Source organism: Grus americana, chromosome 5 (genome assembly GCF_028858705.1).
Source record: "Grus americana isolate bGruAme1 chromosome 5, bGruAme1.mat, whole genome shotgun sequence".
Taxonomy (NCBI): Eukaryota; Metazoa; Chordata; class Aves; order Gruiformes; family Gruidae; genus Grus; species Grus americana.
In genome coordinates this window covers 35,941,396-35,963,971 of record NC_072856.1, presented here as the reverse complement: position 1 = coordinate 35,963,971, position 22,576 = coordinate 35,941,396, and the positions used below count along the sequence as shown (strand labels likewise).

Below are 22,576 nucleotides of genomic sequence, written 5' to 3'. Positions count from 1 at the left end.
GCTGAGCTGCAATGCCAGGAACTTTTAGCAAAAGGCTCATTTTTAATGCCAAAGAATTTCAGCGTTCACAGTAACTTCCAGATTGGGATAATACCCAAAGTAATCTAGTTAAATATCCAATCAGCATATATTGATTATACATTTCCCAAGTTAGCAATTTGTGGACATACAAAAATTACATGCCACACAAGGCTTTGAAATATCTGACAAGTCACAGGTGCTTTTAGTGTTAAGCATATGCTAAATGTCTGGTGGGGTTCTAAAACAGATAATGGCCATTTTCCAAAACCAGTTTATAACTCTTTCTTTCATTACCTGAAGTCATATGTATACAATCATAGTACATACAGTACATACCATATTTGTTATAGATTAAACTCAAAGCAACTACCAAAACCTGAAGCATTCCCGATACCATAATTTTTGTCCACTATTTGGGGAGTGTTTCACCGTGTCTTTTTACAACTGGTTTTCTGATCTGTGGCCTTAGCCAGTGAGCTAAAAGAATGTGGAGGAGGAGACTGATGTTTAAATTCTTTATTCCTTATTTTGTTTAGCAAGATTTGACCTTGCAAGCAATAGTATTTGAAAAGATTAGAAACCTGTGGCCAGTGCAATAAGGAAAACAAAGAAGTATATAGAAAATCCAGTCAAAAAGCTACACAGCTGGAAGCTAACATCTTTTAGGCAGCAAGCTAGGAATAGAGGCTACAAGAATCCTTGACCACAATGTCAGCAGGTTAAGTAAATTTAATAAGCTATTTAATGACTTAAAGTGTTTACATTACATCTCATGTGCTTCTTAGAATATTTCTCCTTACTCACTGGCTCTCACTTTTCTGTTGACTATCAGAAAGACAAAGTCACCACAGACCAGATTTGGTTTGGGCATTAGGCAAGTGAAAAAGCGTGACATATGTCATAAGATTGATTTTAAATGATCTACATCTTTTACAATACACTTAAAAATGTTGAAAACTGCTAAAATAAGCTCTAACATTGATGAATCTATTTGCAGAGGTCACTTAGGTCACTTCTACATTGCACAAATGCTATTCTATAAAGATTTTTAGTACAAGTGTTAAGATTGGAATTAATGAAATATGGATAGAAATGTGCAAAAGCACCAGAAGCATCAATTAAAAGGATAGCCTGCATAGATAACCAGGGACACTACTGACAGCAACGAAACTAATTAACACCGAGTGTGTTATTTATATCTAGACCATGGTGCACATGATTCATCAGTGGAAAACTGCACTCTGATAATAGGAGGAGGATGGCAAGAGGGTGACACCACATGGCCTGTGCTGTTCCTCCTCCTCCTCCTCGTGGAATAACACCACATTGCACGTGACATTCTTTTGCCTGTTATCCAACAGCAAGACAAACGATGGCCAAAAAGATACTGAAAATCAGGAAACAAAGACAATGGGCAGCAACCTTGCTTAACATCCATGACAGATAGAATGCACAAGATTTTGTGGCAAAAGGATCATGCCATACTAACTGTTAATTCTTAGGGGTCAAAAAAATAATCTTTTTTATCCTTAGAGGATAAAAACCCCTGTTTTGTCACCAGTCTAGAAGAACCCAAGAGATGTAGTGAGGGTTTGACAGCTGGCGTCTCTTGTTGTCTATAGCCTCATTAGCAATGCTGGCCAGGCTGCTTTAACATACGCATTATCCTGAGTGAGAGCGACAACATGCTGCGAATGGGCAGGATCAACTTACATAGAGATCCGTGATTTCCTTCTTTAAGGTCCCACAGAAGTTTTGTTACACTAATTTTCTACATCCAGCCGGAAGGATGTCTAGACAGTGGCATCAAAACTACTAATCTATAAGCTAACGGTATTAATAGACAGAGCTACTAGTACAGGTACTCAGTGCAGCCCTGCGTCCTGCTTAACAAGCCCTGCGCAGCTGGACCATAGTACAACGCCATGGTATATAGCTGTACTAGTTTCAGACATAAATTAGTATCTCTTCCTGACTCTGGACTGTGTCACGCGGGTGCACCAGCTGAACTCCACACCAGTTGGATATTTCTGCGCTGTTACGTGGTGCCAACCTGTCCTCTGAGAGTTAATTGCCAAGCTTGTAAATCAAGAATGAGCTTGAGCGCCAGCTCCTTTTCTTGGTTACTCTTCCTTACTTCTACTCCAGCTCTTCTCTTTCATTTAAAGAAAGGTCGCAGCTTCTTGTACACTGCCCAGGGCTGTGGTGGTGGGAAGAAAGCACAGGCTGAATGGAACACAGTCCCTGCAGATGTAGTATTTTGCAAAAAATGCTGAGATTTAGACTTGATGGCATGTGCAAATGATTATTGTTTTTGAAGTCCTGTTACTTAGCCACATTTGACGGAAAGATAAAAATATATTCCTGACAAAAATTATCTTCCAGAAAAATTTTATAGCTTTTTTTTTATTTTTTTAATATAACAATTTTTATTTTTTTAAAACAGCATTTTTCTCCAACCTGTTTCTCACAAGTAGGTAAATGATTTCAGCTGACATTTTAAAAACCTCAATTTAAGATAAGCACACAAGATGTATAATTTTATCAGAAATTATTGAAGCTTGATGAATTCATAAGAACTGAAAGCATAAGTGAGAAGCAGCAGTAACAGCCCCGACTGTAGTCTATAACAATACTTAATACTTACTAAATAACAAAATATCACCTTCCATGCCTTCATCCCAGTATGTAACCTGTCCTATCCCTACTACAGGCAGTCCCAAATTCACATCTGCAGGAATGTGAATCCTATTAAGTTAGGGATATGGTCCTCAGTATATACTTCCATAAGCAATGATTAATACACAATAATCTAGAAGAAATTAAAAGGTACTAAATGTAGTGCATTTTAGCTTGATGTTTTCCTGGAAAGTGATAAGAGATATTGTCCAATGAAGAAAGACATAGAATTAATTACAATAATGAAATGCTTCTGTTCAGTAGTAAATATTTAAAAACAAAATAAATATTGATGTAGGAACTGCCAAATCAAAGAGAAAGGTTGGTGAAAAATTTTTTGCAGGATTTAAGCATTATTATTTTGTTGGGTTTTTTTTTTTATTAAGATCCATCTTTATACGTCCTAATCCTATAATTTAGCACATACAGCTGTGCCAGACTCTTATAGGTGGAAGGATATAGCCTATAGAATCAACTAAAATTTTGTGCTTAGCAGTGTGCTTAATGCTAAACAAACAAAATAACATGGTACACAAGAATTGACAATTTTAAAAAAGAAAGAGGCAACAGATTTCAAACAACATAAGGCAGGTCAGGCTCAGCTACCGACTGAAAGAGACCAAGCAGAATAATCTAGTTTTAATGGGGAAGGACCTGCATTATTTTTCTCCAGACAAACACTGAAACTTCTCAGCATTGAGGTACAAGGAGCAAGAGATGTGAGCGAACAGAAGGCAGCAAGAAACGGAGACAGTGCTTGAGCCAGTCAAGATGCCAAACAGAGAGACAAAGCAGAGGAAGCAACAAACGGAGGAGTTGGCTGAAAGTTCCCAGGGTCAAGGATTAAGATGAGAGGAAGGGGGAGAGGGAGAGCCATGAGACAAAAGACAGTGAGAGGGAAAGGTGATGGAGATTTAGGAGAAGAAACAGACTGTGAAAGGATTCCAATTAAGAAGATTTTAAGTGTACTGTAACTACCACAAGTACCACTTGGAAAGATTTTCTTGGCAAAGTATATAATCAAACAGCTTAAACAGCTGTACTTATCTGGGAAGGCAGGTTCCTTAGGAAAAAAGCAATAAAAAATAATCCTGATATTAAGAATTTGCCCATCAACAATTTAACCCTGTGAGTAGTGAATGCGTGCAAGTGGAAAGACAACAAGCCTGTCACCACTCAATATATGCTATACTTTTATCAAGTAAATCTTATCATTGTGATGTTTGAAACACTATCAAACAAACTTACAGGCACAGACAGACCTATACTGATTTTTTACAGTCTTAGGAAAATTGGATGACCGAGCAAAGGGAACCGATCACCAATCCTGCAAATCCTCTGAATGGAGTGTTCACATATGTTCAAGTCCCATCACCAAAGAAAAAGATCCTGGATAGGGTACATTTTTTGGATATGCTTGCAGTCAACTCTCACTTAAACATGTGGATTATCTTTACTGTGGCACATCATGATTCACAAATGGGCTTCAACTCATCCAAAATGTCAGGAAGGCAGTATAGCCACATTCATGGAGCACTGAGATGTGTTTTTCTCAGTTCCAGTCAGCACTTCTGTGAGAATCTGAGCTGCATCATGACATTGCTTTGTATTCTTCCTTCCACTAAACTTGAACAGTAATACTGAATGGCCTATTGTACATTATTTTATTATTGTCCATGCTTTTGTTTTATCTAAGGCATTCCAAAGCCCCACTTGCCTCAGCTAATCATAAGCTGGCTGTATTAAACATGGGACAACGAAGCAGTTAAAAAATAATCCATAGGTTCTCTTCTTTCTCAACTAATTTTCAGAAAAATAATTAATTTCTTTATTCCTTTTCTTTGGTACCATTTCTGACTTAATCATTACACACAACCACTGGACCTTTTTTTTTTTTTTTCATTTTCATAGCTGTTGATTATTCCCTGCTTTCATAGATTTCACAAGAAGCTAGATGTGAACAGTACTTCTGAAAATAAATGATGCCACCTATTTAGATACCTTCCCTTGTAAAAACATGGGGGGGTGGAAGTGATAATAGATTGCTTAAAATATTTTAGCTTTCTGTGAATAAATTCAGGTTCAAACTATTTCCTTTACATTTGAGCTTTTCCTGGGATCTTGGTTTTTTTTGTAAACAGGTACTGCGATGTACTCTACATGAATAACATCTGTGAGCTCAAGATTAATTTACAGTGGCATCCATGAGGGGCTTCTCTTCAACTGTTGAAAATGGTTGCCAACTGAAAATTCTGCATTCAGACAAGATGCTGTACAGTTACTATATTCATTCTATCGTCAACATTTTAGTGCATCTGAGTGACCTATTAGGTTAATATCGATTGAGTGTCAAGATACAGCAATCACATACATTCACCCAAAGTAAATATATGTTTTATTACAGCCTTTCAAGAGCTTCAATCCCAGCTCAACATATGTCTTGGCAGACGTGTTGTTCACACTTTCCTGTTATAACTGGAGCAGTGGAGAAGTTCTACATTAAATATTCAGAAAATACTATTAATCATATTTGCCTTCTGCAAGCTAGATAATATTTGTGCAGAATTCAGGAAGTAGGTGAGTGTAATATGACATCAAATATCTTAGTGTATTAACTGAAACAAAAATTAACAAAATTATGTAAAATAAGGTTGTTCCAGACATAATAACACAATGTTGGAAAGCCAATGGTTCCTCCCTTTATTTCTACCTGACCTAGGACCTGCCACAGGATTGAAATTCTCACCTGCAGACATGCCTGTATTGTAATATCAGATCTTTTCTAGACTCAAGTCTCAAGTTCATTGTAGCTCAAACATGATTAGCTAGCCAGGCATTAAAAAGAGAGAACAACTGTTCATTGGTATGAAGAAAAACTAGAAAACAGCTATAAACTACTTCTATATGATAAGAAAGGTATACATAGGTCCATAAAATTAGGTGTTGCTTCTCAGCAAGGGAAAGTTTTCAATTCTATATATTGACTGATATTAGAACAGTCCAATAGAAAGCAACTTAAAGAGAGTAAAATGTTCAGCTGGGTAAACTACGTTGCCTCAGCTATTCCATTTCCTTTCTCCTCAGGATCAGTCATAAAACTATAAAATGAAGTAAGTACATGGAATTAAATATTTGCCCAAAATAATTTGTCCAGCAATATTTATTCTATCCCTAACAGCATTTGTGGGAACTGATTGCCTTTCTGAGAAACAGAATTCTTTTCAGATTAAGGATACACTGCAAACCATTCCTAAAGAGTACTAGGTCACTGCAACAAGACCGTGGATAATACCAGTGTAATCAGTGTTATTAAGTGTGAATACATTTTTTTACAATAAAGTAAAACAAAAAAGAAAGAAAAATTACATAAGGGTCAAATGCCTGACTAGCTCGGTATCCTACATGCGACAGAGCCCCATGCCTAAGGAAGCGTGTAAGAACATACAAGTTCTATGATACTTCCTCTGTGTACTCTCCTGTCCTCCCACCATGTACAACTCAGACACCTGTTTTTGTGCAAGCTCTTCAGTAATCCTCCAAAGACTTCTACTCATAGTGTCCCCGGCGCTGATGTAAACGCTGGGCTCTGCAGCATCCTTTGACAAAGCGTTCCACAGCTCAGCTACACACTGCCTGAAGGACTACGTCCTTTCGCTTCTTCTGAACCTGGCTCCTGCAAACACGCTCTGGTGCCCTTCAGTTGGTGTACGGGAGAGAAAGAAAAAAATCCACCCCTAGCCAGCCTCTCCAGCCACTCAGTTTTACAGTTTCTATCATACATTTATTTTATTTTCCAAGCTGAAGAAATTATTTCACTATTCCTCACATGACAATTTTTTTTGTGCTTTAAAACAGCCTGTTGTCCTCCCCTGAACATGACCCAGTTTTACCATACTGTTTGAGATGAAGAAATGAGAACTGCAAGATAGTTGAAGCTTGACAGCACTAGATCTTGTAAGGTGGCATAATGGCTTTGGGTTTTCTTTCTTTTCTAAAAATGCCTAGCATTCAATTTGTTTTTTTGAAAACTTGATTTTTCAACAAATATTTACATGGAACTATCTGTCATGACTCAAAGATCTCATTCCTGAAAGGTAATGGTCAGCTTCTTTTTATATATGAGTGAAATTGGTTTGGGGTTTTTTTTTGGTGTGTGCATAGCTTCATATTTATTTCCTTGAATTTCACCTGCCTTTTTACTGCTCAGTAAGTGCTTTCTCCAATTCTTCACGGCGCTTCTCCCAAAATAGCATGACATGATATGCATTGGCTAGAGCGCTATTCCTGCTCCTCAGAGAGGTCAGGTCAGATATCAGGCTATGCATCCGCAGGCACAGCAACACTGATTTTACAGTTACTGGTGAAGACTGACTAGGACTGGAGGAACTGTTGGGATAGTGAAAAAGAGGGGAATGGGAGGAGAAGAGTACAATGGAGGAGCTCTCAGAAGTCGTGAGGGAACATGTTACTCTAGAACAGCTACCTCTCAACACCACTCATTTCCTTTGTTTTACAGCAAGATTCAGTAATGGACTGTCTAATTATAGCATCAGAAACGATGCAAAAAAGAGCTACAACATTACATCAATAGTCACCACCTAAATTTCTTTTTAATACAGTCTATATTTAGTCATATCTTAACAAGTATCTGCCAAAATGACAAGCAACATTTCACAGTCTCAACTCTGACACACCTTCACGTTAAAACCCGTTAAGTTTGGGGATAGCTTTTTACTTCTTTTAAAGTGCTTTTTTGGAAAGACTTTTTTTCAGGCTGTCTGACTGATTGTATAACATCTGCAAGATAGTACATGCATGTTCAGTAAGACTTGCACATCAAAATAACCGTATAAATCACCAGAAGAAGCCACAAGTATCTTAGCTTTATCAAGGCTTTCTCAAACGCAAAGGATTCTATTATGAAACAAAAGAAAACACTCTTCATTATGTAACCTGGCCCTGTTTATTGGCAGAGCAAAACAAAGCTTTAGATGTCTAAGCACCTAACAAGTAGTCTGCTTAATTCACTTGAAAATATTTCTGTCATTCAATTCATTTTTGCAACTGTTCCATGCAGTTATATTACATTACTGAGGGAAAAAATAAGGTGTATTCTTTTGAAAATGCAAGGTCTAATTAAAAGGTGGTTCATTAGCCAAATGAATTTTTGTCACATGAAATTTTTCACTGGCATGCTAATGAACCAGATATAAATACCAGTTATTACTGCAATCCAGCAACCTCAAGGCTGCCAGTATTACATTTACTTTAAAAATAAAATTACAGCTTAGCAATTGTTGGCCATCTAGCATATAATTTTATTTTGGAAAGCATTCCTATTTAAATTGATCATAAGCACATACTTGCTCTCAGTCTTTCTTCAAGTTAAGCATGCATTCAGTACAGGTCTTGAAAAGGGTGGGTTTCTCTTTCAAGACATGGTGATAACATACGCCATGCTAAAGCATACCACTATATGAATGTGACAGGAAAATGCTATTGGTCATATTACTGATTCACACAAAAGGTATACTTTATATTTTGAAATTCTTTCATCTTCAACCTGTAGATGCCAAAGGAACCAAATGAAAGGCATAACTTCCTTTTATTTCTGTTGCTCACAGTTCTGTGGTAACAGTAAACCTGTTATGCAAATTCTGCACGTTGGCCAAAGACCTCTAAGGTTTGTCCTCCTGAGCCCTGTGTTTGTGCCACCAAGAAGTACAATTAGTTTCACTTGATCAAATTTCCTACTAGGATTAAAAAAGGGGATGCTATTTCAGTGGACTGAGGACCGTAAAATCATCTTCCAGAAAATCTCAACATAGTCTGTTAAGTTTTATGGGTAAAAGTCAAATGAAGTCCCTTACTACCCTGACCCAGAGATAATGACAAAATTATACTTTACTAGAAATGTAATATGGAAATACAGGTAGTTCCCAGAAGAAAGCATGCAGGATTAAATAGAGTTCAATTTTTAGAACAATGAACGAAGACGGACTACAAAGTACCAAAATGTATGGTGAGATTTTAGACCAAAATTCAGATTTTTTTTAAAATATTTTTTTCTGAAGGAATAAATCCAATTTTGATGAATTTGGCTTGATGAAAGTTAACAACATTGCTGCAATAAAAAGCTGTCACATCATTTACAATACAATTATTGGGATTCAGTTGCCTAAATGAAGGTTAGATCCTGAAATTAATTTTCCCCAGTCCACAAAGGTGTGGATCATTCCGGGTCAGATTTGCCAGCTCTATACCTGTGCCTCAGACACCCTACGGCATCTGAAACTGTGCTTTTTCCATTCTGCACGCTTTTGCATCCATTCCAAAGATCTTGTGGAGTAAGGAGGCAACAGTAATTCAGAATGCCTTGCTTTCATTTGTGAAATGATCTTACAGGTAATTGCCCAGGGTATTGAAACACGTGGCAGAGAACATTTCTGTCAACAACCATAGTATGAGCTTTCTTCTTCCAAAAAAGTACAGGTAGGAAAGCATAAGTCACATGAAGGAGAAAAGTAATAGGAATAAAGCAGAAGTGATGAAGGGGCTGTGGGAGTGCCGTGAGGATGACTGCTGAGTAAGAAACCGAAGCAGTATGCTATACAGCTGGTTCATGAACACAGCACCAAGAGGATGGGTGGAAATATTTCCATGACTGTTCAAAGCCATGACCGTTTAAATGTTAGTATCATTAGACGTTGGGTTTAGCAGCCAAAGCTGCTAAAGCAGACCTGAATTCCAAGAAACCTTTCATTTGTCCCACTGGTACTACCCAGCTGTCAGCCCAATTTGCACACTTAACATCAATCTCAATGAGAGTTACACATAAGAGAAGTCAACCCTCTGATGACAGAGCTGCAACTGACTTTACAAAGTTAATTGAACCTGCTTTTATGCTCTGTCTCATTGACCATCCGCATTATTAATGCCTCAAGCCCAGGCTATGTCACAGCCTTGTTTGTAGCCTGAAATCCCCTCTGAGCCTACAGTCACACCTAACCCACATGAAGAAAGCTTAAGGTCCTTGCTCCGTGCCACAAGGGTGGAATGACTCTAACTCATTGGGGTGAGAGAAGCTGTGTAATGCCAGCCCTGCTGTGAAGATTTTGATAGATGTACGAGGCCTGTGTAGACATATCTTAGTAACTGTAACTACACAAGAATTGTTCAGGCTCAGGCTACTCTTTGAACTGCGTGAGTATCCATCCAGCGAGTCTCGTAGACCAGACTGGAAAAGCAGTGGGTTGCTAGTGTGGACCAGACATGCAACGCAAACACACCCTACATGACTGCTCTCGTACAAAGCATCTACCTTTCTCTAACTGAAATACGATTACGCAGACAGGAAAAAGAAGTAGGACTTGAAAGTAAATGAGAAGGGTCACAAATACCATGGAAGACAGGAAGAAATAAAACTTATTTAATTTAATTTAAAAAAACCCCATCAGACTTCTGCCTGTTCTGGATAAAAAACGTTTCATTTTGGTGCTGTTACAAAAGAAAGTAATGTCACTGGACTTAACTATCACAAAGGTAGCTCTTTAACAAGAGATACCTCTCACTAAGTTCACGTCATCCTGGAAATCTGAAATGGCTTCAAACTATAGCCCATTTTCTGCTAACCTTTGAACAAAGCCTTTAAACTCGCAGGTCTTGCTGGCCACCAAAATCTGAATACAATGGAAATAAATCTTTTGTCTAGGTTGCAAGGTGAAATAGTTTAAATGTTATCCAACCACCTTGATGAAAAGAACTAGACAAACTCTTAATGCCTGATGAGATGAAAAATACGATTCTTTGGTTAATTAGGCTTCGCCTCTTTTGCTAATCCATAGGCTGGAGGAAAAAAACTCAGGATGGATTAAGACTGTCAAACTAAGCACCAAAATTAGGAGTATCTTTTTTTTTTTTTCCATGACTTGGAAAAATTTAAGAAAAATATTGAAATGGAACACTGCCTCTCATATTATAAATTAGATGACAAGATAGAAGACTGAAGGCTAAAATGTAAGAGGTTTTTTTAAAAAGTGAAAAACTGAAGAAGTATGTGCTAACATTTTTCTTCTCAGCTCTGGATGACAAACATCTTTCATTTTTGCATAATTAAGTACAACTTGCATAAATAAGTATAAAAGTGGAATAAAAATTAATCAGAAGAAAGGAAGTTGCAAACCGTTCCTGGGAATTTATATGGTGGTATTTATCTTACTCATAATATTTAAAACTATAGTTTCACTGTGTGTCAGATTTAAAGAATAATCTGTTGCAGTAAACTGGTACAAAAATTATTAGGTCCATCTCCCAGGAAAGAAGCATATGGGAGGAAATTAGGGTACAAAAGCATTCTAAATAAATGCTTAGGTCTTATACAAGACTATTCTACCTACGCAAAAAGGTGTATTACCAGCCAAAGCTGGTCTTTTGTTCTTGGTATATTAGCAGTGTTTTATTATTCACCTAAAAAACAATTTTCAGAAGGGTGCTATCTGGCTGATTTAAAAAAAAAAACACAAACCCTCTAGATTTTTTTAATTATTATTTTTAGTTTTACTTCTATAAAAGCTGGCATTTTCCAAATAGAAGAAAAAAACTGACTGGCATGAATTACGATAGCAATCAAATACGTGCTAAAGTTTAAACTGTAATGGCTATTCAAAATTTATACATAACTGTAGCATCATTTTACTATACATTTATTTAAAAATATATACTCTGCAAAAGTTAATAGTTTTTATTTGAATAACATGTTTTCAATACATTTTCCTTACTTCAATTTCTTAAGACCAAACAAATCTTATTTTGAAGAATCAGAAATTAATAAACATTTCCTCAAGTTTACAACGTATAGACAACTACATTACTGATGGGAATATAGACTCTAGAAGAAACTTAGAGGAAATAATTTAGATTTTAATTATTGTGAGATGAAATGGCTCAATGCCAGCAGCTTTACAGGTCATGCGTATATGTCTTAAGTTGAATAAAATTAGCACAGGAAAGCAAACCCCAGAACTTCTGTCCTCTCCAGAGGACTAAAGGAAGCTTTAGATTTCACTTTTATAGCAACACTAACTATCGGACTCAGGTATATGCGAACAAATTGCTAGTCAAGGGGCTGCAAAAACACTAACTTCAGTGCTGCATAAAATAAGTTTTTTTTTTTAGTAATTGCCCCAAAGAACTTGGAATTACTTTTGGTGACTAATACTCCTAATTTACCATAATATGCTCAGGAAAATTGTGCAGCTTTTAGACAAGTCTGCCTTAGTGGCTGTAGTGTTCAGTTTCGCTGGACGTGGAAATCAAGCTAATTGTTATAAATACACTGATAATATGAACCAGATCCCATATACAAATTATGCATATGGGGTAAGCAAGATTAACATCTTAGGTCACACAGAAGCACCTGGTATTTTGCAGATAATAACAGCTAAAGGTGTTGGGAGCAGGTTGGGAACGGAGGGCGTGCCCCTCCAGCTGGGAGGGCTCTTAGCCTTGCTGCCCAAAATGTGAAGCGTTAGGGGGGAAAAGGAAAGGGAACAACCAGTTTTTTCTGCAACTTCTCCATCCAAAATAATTAGTAATTTCATATATTCATAGAAGTAATAACTTGTTATTGGGCAGACTCCTCTGTACTACAGTTTTGTTATTTTTACTGATGTTTCTATAACAGAAACACTGAAGCTTAGAGAACAAGAACCAATCTACTTCAGTTTGTACTTATAATAAGATTTATTTATTCTTCTATTCATAAATCTTTAGTGGTTTTGGTGAGGTAAGAGGTTCCAGTTTATAGGGGATGACAATCAGGAAATATTTTCTACTCATAAGGTAGACATACAAATACAGAAACCGCTGAAGAAGTTATAGAATAGAAACTCAAAATACCTTTCTCCATAAAGTCAGTCTTTTTTACTACACACAAAGTTTTTCCAGCTTAATTTTCCAACATACTAAAGAGAAATGGGAGTAAACGTGGTCACACTTTAACTAAACCATTCCTCACTTATACTCTTAATCTTTGTAGTTTTGAATTATCCAAGTCAAAATCACTAAATTGTGTACTCATAGGAAATGAATGCTAAGTGATCTCTTAGGACTATTTCAGCGAACATAATTGTATCCAAAGTAGAAAAATGGCCCTTATGCCCCTTCATCGTAATAGCAAACCTTATGAAAAGAATAGCACTTTGCATTTCAACACTTCCAAAACATAAATGTAAAAAAAGCTAGAATATTACAAAGCATCAAAATCTTTATCACACAGGACACTACAAGTGGCAGCATATAGAGGATGTCACTCAGGTGAGGGACTGTGAATTATTTATATCTCCTTCCTTACTCACCTCTTGTTCTGGTAAAGAGTAATTTCACTTAGCCTTTAAAATTCCTCCTGTAAAACACACCCCACAGTTCTCGACTTTTCTGTTTTCACCTCACTGATCCCACCAGTGTAACACACAAGCCCAAAGAGATCTTTGACTATGCTCTGGAAAATCCCACACACTTGGAGTGAGTGAGAGGCCACCATAATCTACAATGTAAGCGTAGTCATAATCTAATTCCAAAGAAAAATTCCTCTGACACAAACAATTAAATACATCATTAAACAACTAGGTGCAGTATTTTAGTGCTATGACTCCTCAATAATATTCACTACTTATAAGTATTATTTAAATATATTATTATAGATTCAATGTCACATCTAAATCATGAAATACTATTCAAAATTATTTACTGATACCACAAACACATAAATCGCATCTTTATTCATTTTCATTGCATATATTTTAAAGTACATTTTTAGCAGGGAATATGCAGATTTTTTGCACCACTTTTACAAGTTAGATTTGGCGCAATGTCACTTTTTCAGAGACAAAATACCAAAGAGTAGCTATTATAGCTTTTAAAAATTCCTATATGCATTATTAATTTATACTTACAGAGGTAAATACTTGAATTTGATCTCAGCTTATATATCATCCTGAGTCATCAAGAAAAATGTCAGCTGAACCATTTCTATCGACTTGTTTTAAATGGCCAACAGAATACATACAGATTTAATAAATGACAACTTCCACATTACGCTAGCATTTTACTTCAAGAAGTTCTTTTTATACTGATGAAAAAAGAAGTCCATTTCATTACGGTAAGTCTCTTAAACTGAGTGCACAAACTGTAAATGAATGTGAATGTTTTGGCCTTTTCTCCCTCCCACGAAACAGAAAAGTGTTAATCTATGACCAGCAGAAAACATTAAGCTGTCTCTGGTTTTTCATTCCAAGTTAATTCACTTGGTTTCCCCTCACTGATTGCCTTTGACTGAAGAGTCACATGTTACAACGAGAGATGAAAATATAACTGTTGCTTAAGCATGTCATGCTGGGAAGTCATTCAACTAAAACAGGAGCTGTTTGTTCACAGCATCTATCAAGGTCAGTCTTCAGAGGGTCTTTTTAACTCAGAGATTTTGTCTTGAACTTCTGGTCCTGTCTACATTCATTCCAAACTGCCATAAACCTGCGGTTTCAGTGCGGCATTGCAGCGTACTGTTTACGTCACTATGAAAAAGATTTTGGCTTCACTGGGAAGAAATATTAATGATCTTTTATCATTACCATGTGTCATAAGACTCTATAGAGAACATACAATGATGTCTTTGAAGGAAATCGTAATAGACTGCATGATGAGTAACTGCATTGAATGTAACAGGAGAGCAAAGATCCATGAAAGAGCTATGTACTGACTGTGATTTTAGTTGGACATACTATGTAGTGAACTTTGCAAGATTACATAGCTAGAAAGGACACGCAGACTTAACTGGAAAATTTTAGATACAGCCTGCAACTGTTCACAAAAGGAGCAACAGATATCCGTATCAAAGAGGATATCTATCTTACAGACCTAAGTGGCAGTCAGGATAGTTGTGTTACTCACTATGATTCAGAAAGCCAATATCTGAAAAGATGTCAGAAGTAACTACCTCCATTTTAGCCATAGCGAGTGTTTAGGTAACACAATTCTCGTAAGATATTAGAGACACATCAAGGTTTTAGATTGGGCAAAACCAAACCAGTTTGGAATAGCAGTTAATGGTATTGACAACACTGAGATGGTAACTGAATTTTGCAGAGATGATAATCCACAGGAAAAACACTGAGGGAAAATAGAACTCAAGACTGCTACCCCACAAGTGTGCATAGTACTAAATTATATTGGTTCAATTAAGACACTAACAGATTTTACATAAAATTTCATTATTGTTGATCCAGACTGTAACCTGCAGAATGATTTCATCATCAGAAAAGGAAGGCAATAGCTTTAAATAATCAAAATAGATTGACAGGATTTATATGATCCCAGTTTGGATTCCAAACTTTTGAACATCATTATCATAATTTATCTTATAAATTTGATGTGCTTATGAGCTCACTCTTTGTTTAAAAAAAAACCTGTGATAAGACTATCCAAGTTTGGAAAACCATGAAAGATTATCAGTTAAATAACTGATGAATGGAGGAGTGGAACTGGTGAGAAATGACATGGAGAAGACCGAAGTACTCAATGTTTCCTTCACCTCTGTCTTTACCAGGAACCCCAGGCTCCTGAGATCAGAGGGAAACTCTGTAGCAAGGAAGGCTTACCCACGATAGAGGAGGACTAGGTTAGGGGGCATTTAAACAAACTGGATGTATATAAATCCACGGGGCCAAACTGGTTGCACCTACAAGTGCTGTGGGAGCTGCCCAGTGTCATTATGAAGCCACTCTATTGTCTTCAAGTGGTCATGGCAATTGGTAGAGGTTCCTGAAGACTGGAAGAGAGCAAGTATTTCTCTTTATCTTCAGGAAGGAAGATCCACAGAACTATAGGCCAGTCATTCTCACCTCAGTCCCTGGGAAAGTGATACAGACAATCCTCCAGGGAAGCATTTTCAAACACATGAAGGACAAGAAGGTGATTGGAAGTAGCCAGCGTGGATTTACAAAGGGGAAATCATGCTTGATCAACATCATTGCCTCTACAATGAGATGACTAGCTTGGTGGATGAGGTGAGAGCAGTGCATGATGTTTACCTTTACTTTAGTAAAGCCTTTAACACTATCTCCCATAACATCATCATAGCTAAGTTGACAAAGTATGGGTTAGATAAGTGGACACTGAGATGGATTAAAAACTGGCTGAACAACCAGGCTCGGAGGGCAGTGATCAGTGGCACTAATTCCTGTTGAAACTCGTGGTTAAAACTAGGCAACAAACTAGTGGTCTATCCCAGGACTCAATACTGGAACCAATACTGTTCAACATCTTCATTATTGACCCAGACAGTGGGACAGAGTGCACCCTTAGCAAGTCTGCTGATGAGACAAAACTGGGAGGAGTAGCTGATACACCAGAGGGTCTTGCTGCCATTCAGAGGGACCTCGGCAGGCTGGAGAAGTGGGCTGACAGGAACCTCATGAAGTTCAACAAGGGGAAGTGAAAATTCCTGCACCTGGGGAGGAGTAAGCCCAGGCACCAGGACGTGCGGGGGGCCAATCGGCTGGAAAGTAGCTCTGCAGAAAAGGACCTTGGGATCGTGGTGGCCAGCAAGTTGAACATAAGACAGCAAGGCACCCTTAGAGCAAGGAAAAGCCTAACAGTATCATGGCCACAAATTAAAATGTATGTAATTCCACCTGAACATAAGAAAACACTCTTTTACTGTGTGACTGACCAAGCCCTGACACAGGTTGCCTAGAGAGGTTGTTCAGTCACCATCCTTGGAGAAATTCAAAACCCTACTGGATGTGGGCCTGGGCAGCCTGCTCTAGGTGACCCTGCTTGAGCAGAGGGTTGGACTAGATGATCTCAAGAGGTACCTTTCAATCTAAATGATTCTGAGATTCGATGACTAATTCTCTTTTCTTTTTTTTTATGTAATTCTGTTCTTACCCCAGTCTCTTAATTCTTAACTCCTTTATAGCACCTTCAAAGAACATGCACTCTGAATAAACTGTTTTTAGTGAAGCAACACACTAATGTATACTACTTTCATGTGAATTACCTGTGAGAAACTATGCATCATGTTTCCATGTGATCTATATGCAAACTTACCTCATGAAGTGCATACTTGTTATGGACAGAACACTATAGTGCTTTTAAAATGCTAATTAGCAATTCTCTGAACCACTTCAATTAGAGAAGATATTTATAAAACCTTCCCTTCCTTATAAAGGGAACATCAAAACCAACATAATATCATCTGTCTCCTGTTATAAGAACCTTCAAACAGAGTTTTGTTTATATGAAACTTCATTTTCCAAAACCATGGTTCAGGAACACATCATAAGCTCTTGTTATTGAATTTCTCTTAACTGACTTTATTTGTCCCTTTTCAGCTTAAAGAGTTAGGTAAGTTAGGAAAAGACAAAATAGTAACTTTATATTCATTATTTTTGCTACCTTCATTAAATATCTAGGAAAAATGTTGCCTGTATTCCATGTTCCAATAACAAGTCTTCTAGCACTGGCACTGTGATAGATTCATTTTTTGTGATTAATAATACACCCAACAAATTCAAAACTAAGGCTTACTCACATGAATACTTCAACCTGCTACTTTAATTATGGGAATTTAAACAGATGTATAGAACTAAGACTATATAACTGCTATATTTGTATAATCAGAGTATTCTTGTTCATGGGGAAGTAGGCTATGTTTACACTGCCAACAGAAATGAACCCAGGAAAACTGGGAAAACCCAGTTTTAACTGGCAGTTAAAAGCCCTAAGGAGTAGGATATCTCTCAGAGCAGAGTTATGAAAACTGTTCCTCCAGCCACCAGTGAGTGAAGTACCGAAATTAAAAGACAGTTTTGTGCTTTTCATTCCCTTAAAAACCTTTGACTAAAATATGAGGATTCACAATCTTAGACCAATTTAAGAATAATACTTACTCAAGTATTTATCTATATTATAGTAAACATTCCTTTATAGGTTGAAGTACTTTTATTATATTTTAAGACTGTAAAATGGATCAATATAGTGGGTTTGCGTGGCAAGGTTTTGGTAGCGGGGGGGCTACAGGGGTGGCTTCTGTGAGAAGCTGCTGGAAGCTTCCCGTGTCTGACAGAGCCAATGCCAACCGGCTCCAAGATGGACCCACCACTGGGTATATATCTCATCAGTCAATTAAACAAAATGCTTTATGAAATAATCTGAAGATCTGTATTCATAACTTCTTCCAGAAGTTGAGGTGCCTTCCCTACATCACAATAAGCATTACAACTTTTAAGACTTTAAATACAAACCCCTTTACCTCATCTTTCTTTTTCTTCATCCCTTCTCTTCCCTGCATCTCCAAAATTCCATATGGTATTATACACTGACTTCATGGATCATCGGCAAGACTGTTTACATCCATGATGTACATTCTAATGGTTACAGACCCTTTTGCACATTTTCCCCATAAAAAATTAATTCTCTCAACTCTAAGCTGCCATACTCCATTTGTTTTGTGATACTCCATTCCTATTCTCCATCCTAACCAAGGCCACACTCCCTACTCAGTCCATTGGAGTTCTCCTTTCTCGATTGTCCACCCTCTCTTGTTCTTCCTGCTTCACTATTAATAACACCCACTTAAAAGATCGCAGTATCTCCGCATCCTCATGCAACTTCATTCGCCTCTTATCTCCTACTCCCAACAACTTCTGGTTTAGCCAGTCCCAGCCAGCCTCCCGGCTTCCAGTTTTGGGATGCTGCTGAGGTTTTGGAGACCTAACGATTCCCTGCTGCCAGCGCGGGTGGTCGTGCTCACTTGTCCTTTCTGCCTCCTGGCAGCACACTTTCATGTCCCCCCTCACCCTAGCTTTGGTTTTCATCAGACCACTAGTGAACCATTCCACTCAGCAAACCAGCAAAAGCTGCTCACCTCTCTGCTTGCTGGCTCAGTTTTCAACTTGCTTAGTCATCTGACTCAAATTACCAAAAGGCAAGAAAAATACCAACGTTGTTCCAAAGAAGGGGAGGGATAGTGAGAGAGGAGGCCTTTGCTGGGAGAAGGGAAGATAACGGGGAGAGAATGGACCTGTCCCTTTCGGTGCCATCGGCTCAGCCGTTTTACCTGGCACGAGCCTTAACCATTCAGTTCTATCCCACGTTAGTTTCAGCTTCTCTACGGTCCTACTAACTTGGGATTTCTGTGTTTGTTGGATATATTCTTCTTTCACAACTACTAGATATCAAAAAAGGAGTGATCTTCATTGGCTGTGGGGGTAGGGTAACAACATTCTTCTCTTCTGTTCTCTTTCTTGCTGTCACCGTTCCCCCTTGCCAGATTTTTGTTCTTTTCCCACAGCAGCACTAATATATAAAACAGAAAGTGTGGTGAATGACCCATCCCAGTCTCACCCTGACTCAAAGCACAGTCACCAGTCACTGTCCTCAAATAATGGCATGTTGTGGCTGACTCGCTCTAAGTCATAGAGGCTACGTCATAACCAGAGAGCTTTATTTCTAAGTTTCCTGTTGTGAATCAAATTCACTTCAATAACTGCTAAAAATATCACCAATCTTCCTCCTCTTTCAGATAATACTTAGTAAAACAGTATATTGGTGTCATTCCATACTAATTAAATAAAACAGCTCTGAAAATCTTCTCCCTAGTTTTTTTCTACCATTGTGAACAACTTGAGAGAGAAGCACAGTCAGGAACTAAAAAGTCTCAGAAAATCTTTCCCTGAGACAGATATTCAGATATATTGAGGATTGTTTCAAAAGCAAGCTTGGCTTCTCCAGGGCTATAAAAGCGTAATGTATTTTATGTTAGAGTAGAAAGAACTTCCTACAGAAATGCAGGAGGTATGCTTCTGAGAATTTAATAAATTTTTTTATGAGAAATTTTAGTGTTTATACTTTTGTTTTTGCTGCTAGAAGCTGAACGGTTTATTTCTTGAAAGCCTTAATTTATTCTGAAACTTTTAATTAGAATTTTGATAATTCAAATGGAACTATTACATGCAAATATAGGAATGTTAATTCCCAGTCCCACTTACAGAGAAAATTGCTAAATAATTATTGTGGAACTATAAATTCTTCCCAGTTAACTATTAACTTGCGAAGATAAAAGCTGTGGCCTGTTCCCATGGCCAGCAGTTGCACTTCAACAGGAAGATCCAGAAAACTGGATATTTCAAGTGAATTACTGATAGAGCTTTGTGTAATGAAACTATGAGATTTGTGGCATAAATATTTGCCGTAAAGAAACTGAACTTGCAGAAAAAGTGGAAGTACAGAAAAAAAGGCACTCTGCCTTAGCTGAAAGTTTCAGTTTTGACTGCAGGAATATTCTCCAACTATCCAAAGAATGAAGAATCGTGATTTAAAACAATCAGAAAAGAGAATTAAAATTATGTGTAGGCCTGTATAATGAGTCCAATTCATTACTGAAACTAATAAATTAAAATATTTTAACCCATTCATGAAATTTTCCAAACAGAAAGTTACACAGGTAATAAAAGGCTCCAAATGTTTCGCAGTATGAAGCAGTGCAAACTGTGATAGTAATATAGCTTTGAAAAGCCATTTGTAAGACCAGCATTTTTGACATGAAATAAATCTTTCAACCAATCTGACTGATAAAGAGTCAACCAAAGTTCTCCATAATTCTTAGGTTCACTGTAGGTACTTACACAATTTAATAACAGACTAGATTTGAAAGAAATCATTTCACAGTAGCACCCCATTAAAGACAAATCTGAACAAGTCTTGAATTTTGCTCTTCACACATGGGATGAATCTGATAAGGATCAAACCAGGACTGCAAATTTACAGCTGTAATTCTTAACACCACTTACGTTGCCTAAATTTGGAGAGCCATCATTTGCCCCATTGCACTGTAGTCAGTCAGTTATTACTTAAGGCAGTTTACAGCAGAGTGGTACTCCCAGTGCCCTGTCAGTAACTATGACTCCACTCCTGGTTCAGAACAAAATGGAAAGGTCATATTATCCCAGATCCAGGGACATACCTACAGTTTTTCTGACATACCAGTAATAATGCTGACATGCAATCGTACATGACAATGAAAAACCCCACCCATAATAGTATTACATCTTTCAGAAAGCTGCAGTGATATTTTCTATCTGTATTAATGTTGCAAGATAACTGTGAACAAGAAGTAAGATCTCGTTTTGTCTGTACTTTGTTCTCTCCGCAGAGATGTTTCTGCTTAATAGCCGGGATTTTCAGCCAACAGATGCTATTTGTGTGCATGTGTTTTGCTTTGTTTCTTACAGAGCTGTTGTGGGTTAACTGCGGATAAGCACCACGCAGTCACTCACTCACTTCCCCTCCCACCCCAAGTGGGACAGGAGGAAGAGGAAAGGAAAAATAAAAAATGACAAAATTTGGGGGACAAGATAAAACAAATGAACAAAAAAACCAAACCCCTAGAATTCTTTAATAAGCGAAGGATAAATGGAAGAAGAGGGAGGAACACAAAACAAGTGATGCAAAAGCAACCACTCAACGCCTCCCATGGGTAGGCTGATGCCCTCCCAGTTCCCGAGCAAAAGACGGCTGACTCCCTAAAGCCCCCTCTTTCCCCTTTTATTGCTGAGCATGATGTTATATGCCAGGGAATAACTCTGTAGTTAGTTAGAGTCATCTGCGCTGTTGCGTCCTCTCCCAGCCTGTTGCACACCCCCCGGTCTGTTCACTGGGAATAGAGAAAGGATCGATGCTGTGCGAACACTGCACCTTAGTGTGTTACCAACACCATTTTCAACAGAAATCCAAAACATAGCACCATACGTGAAGAAAATTAACTCTGTCCCAGGCAAAACCAGTACAAGAGCACAGCACAATTGGTACAGTTCCACATCCAATGATCCTAAATGATTAATTAAGAAAATACTAATGCAAAGCAGAGAGAAAAAGACTGGCTGTGCTACTTCAGTCTTATAAATGGATGAAATTTTCTGCTGGTGTTGTGAGCTAAACCGGCTCACCAAACAGTATGATGAGTACAAGAAGCAATGAGAATGGTAGGATAACACAGCACAACAGGAACCAAGAAAGGAATGAAAAAACAAGAGCACAGCACCCATCTTTTTTGCTGCCAATGAGTGTTTGCATCAGCTTTGTCAACTCATCAAACAACACTCTAAATTTCATTTAGTCTTGAGTGGAACTAAAGCAATTTCTAGAAGTAACAGGCATAACTGCAAGCCTCATAGGCAGTATTCAAAACCCTTTGGCTAAGGTAATGGTTTTACATCCCTACACACTTCTCCTTTCGGAAACCCCCTTTTCTTATGTCCATGTCTTCCTCCCCGGTTTAGGGTGCAGAATATTGTAACTCACCTTGCACCACCAGCTCTGGCTTTCACTCATTAGACCACCCTGTGAGGCAATTTAGGTAACTAAAACGGCAGACTACCCTCTGCTGCCACCCCCCACTCTCCCGTCTCAAAAAAAAAAAAAAAAAAAAGAGAGAGAATATTTTTGTGCCAATTTAGTGATCTGAATCAGCCAAAGGTATGGCAAGAGACCCAAACACACTTTAAATGGAAGCAGGGGTGGGAGTGGGAAGATGTATCACACAAGAAGCTCAAGTCTAGGTAAATACTAAGAAACACAGACAACAAATTTTTTTTCCATATTTTTTTCTAGCTTCCCTTTTAATTTGAGACTATAGAAAATTATCCTGTTTTCCATGAGAAGTAGTAAGGCTGCAAATTAGCACATCTTTCCCTTTTATAGTGAAATCATGTCACTTTGCACTGTCAGCCCTCCCTATAACAGACAGGGACCAGTCTAAGTCACACCTAGACCACTGCAGAATTACATCCTCCAGCCTTCCTGTTTCTTAGAGAAAAAA

At 37.8% G+C, this 22,576-nt stretch overlaps 1 protein-coding gene across 1 annotated transcript in view; it reads right to left on the bottom strand.

Moving 5' to 3' along the window:
* Positions 1-22,576, bottom strand: part of LOC129206754 (formin-1-like) — a 56,189-nt gene that overhangs the window by 15,722 nt on the left and 17,891 nt on the right. The window lies entirely within an intron of this gene.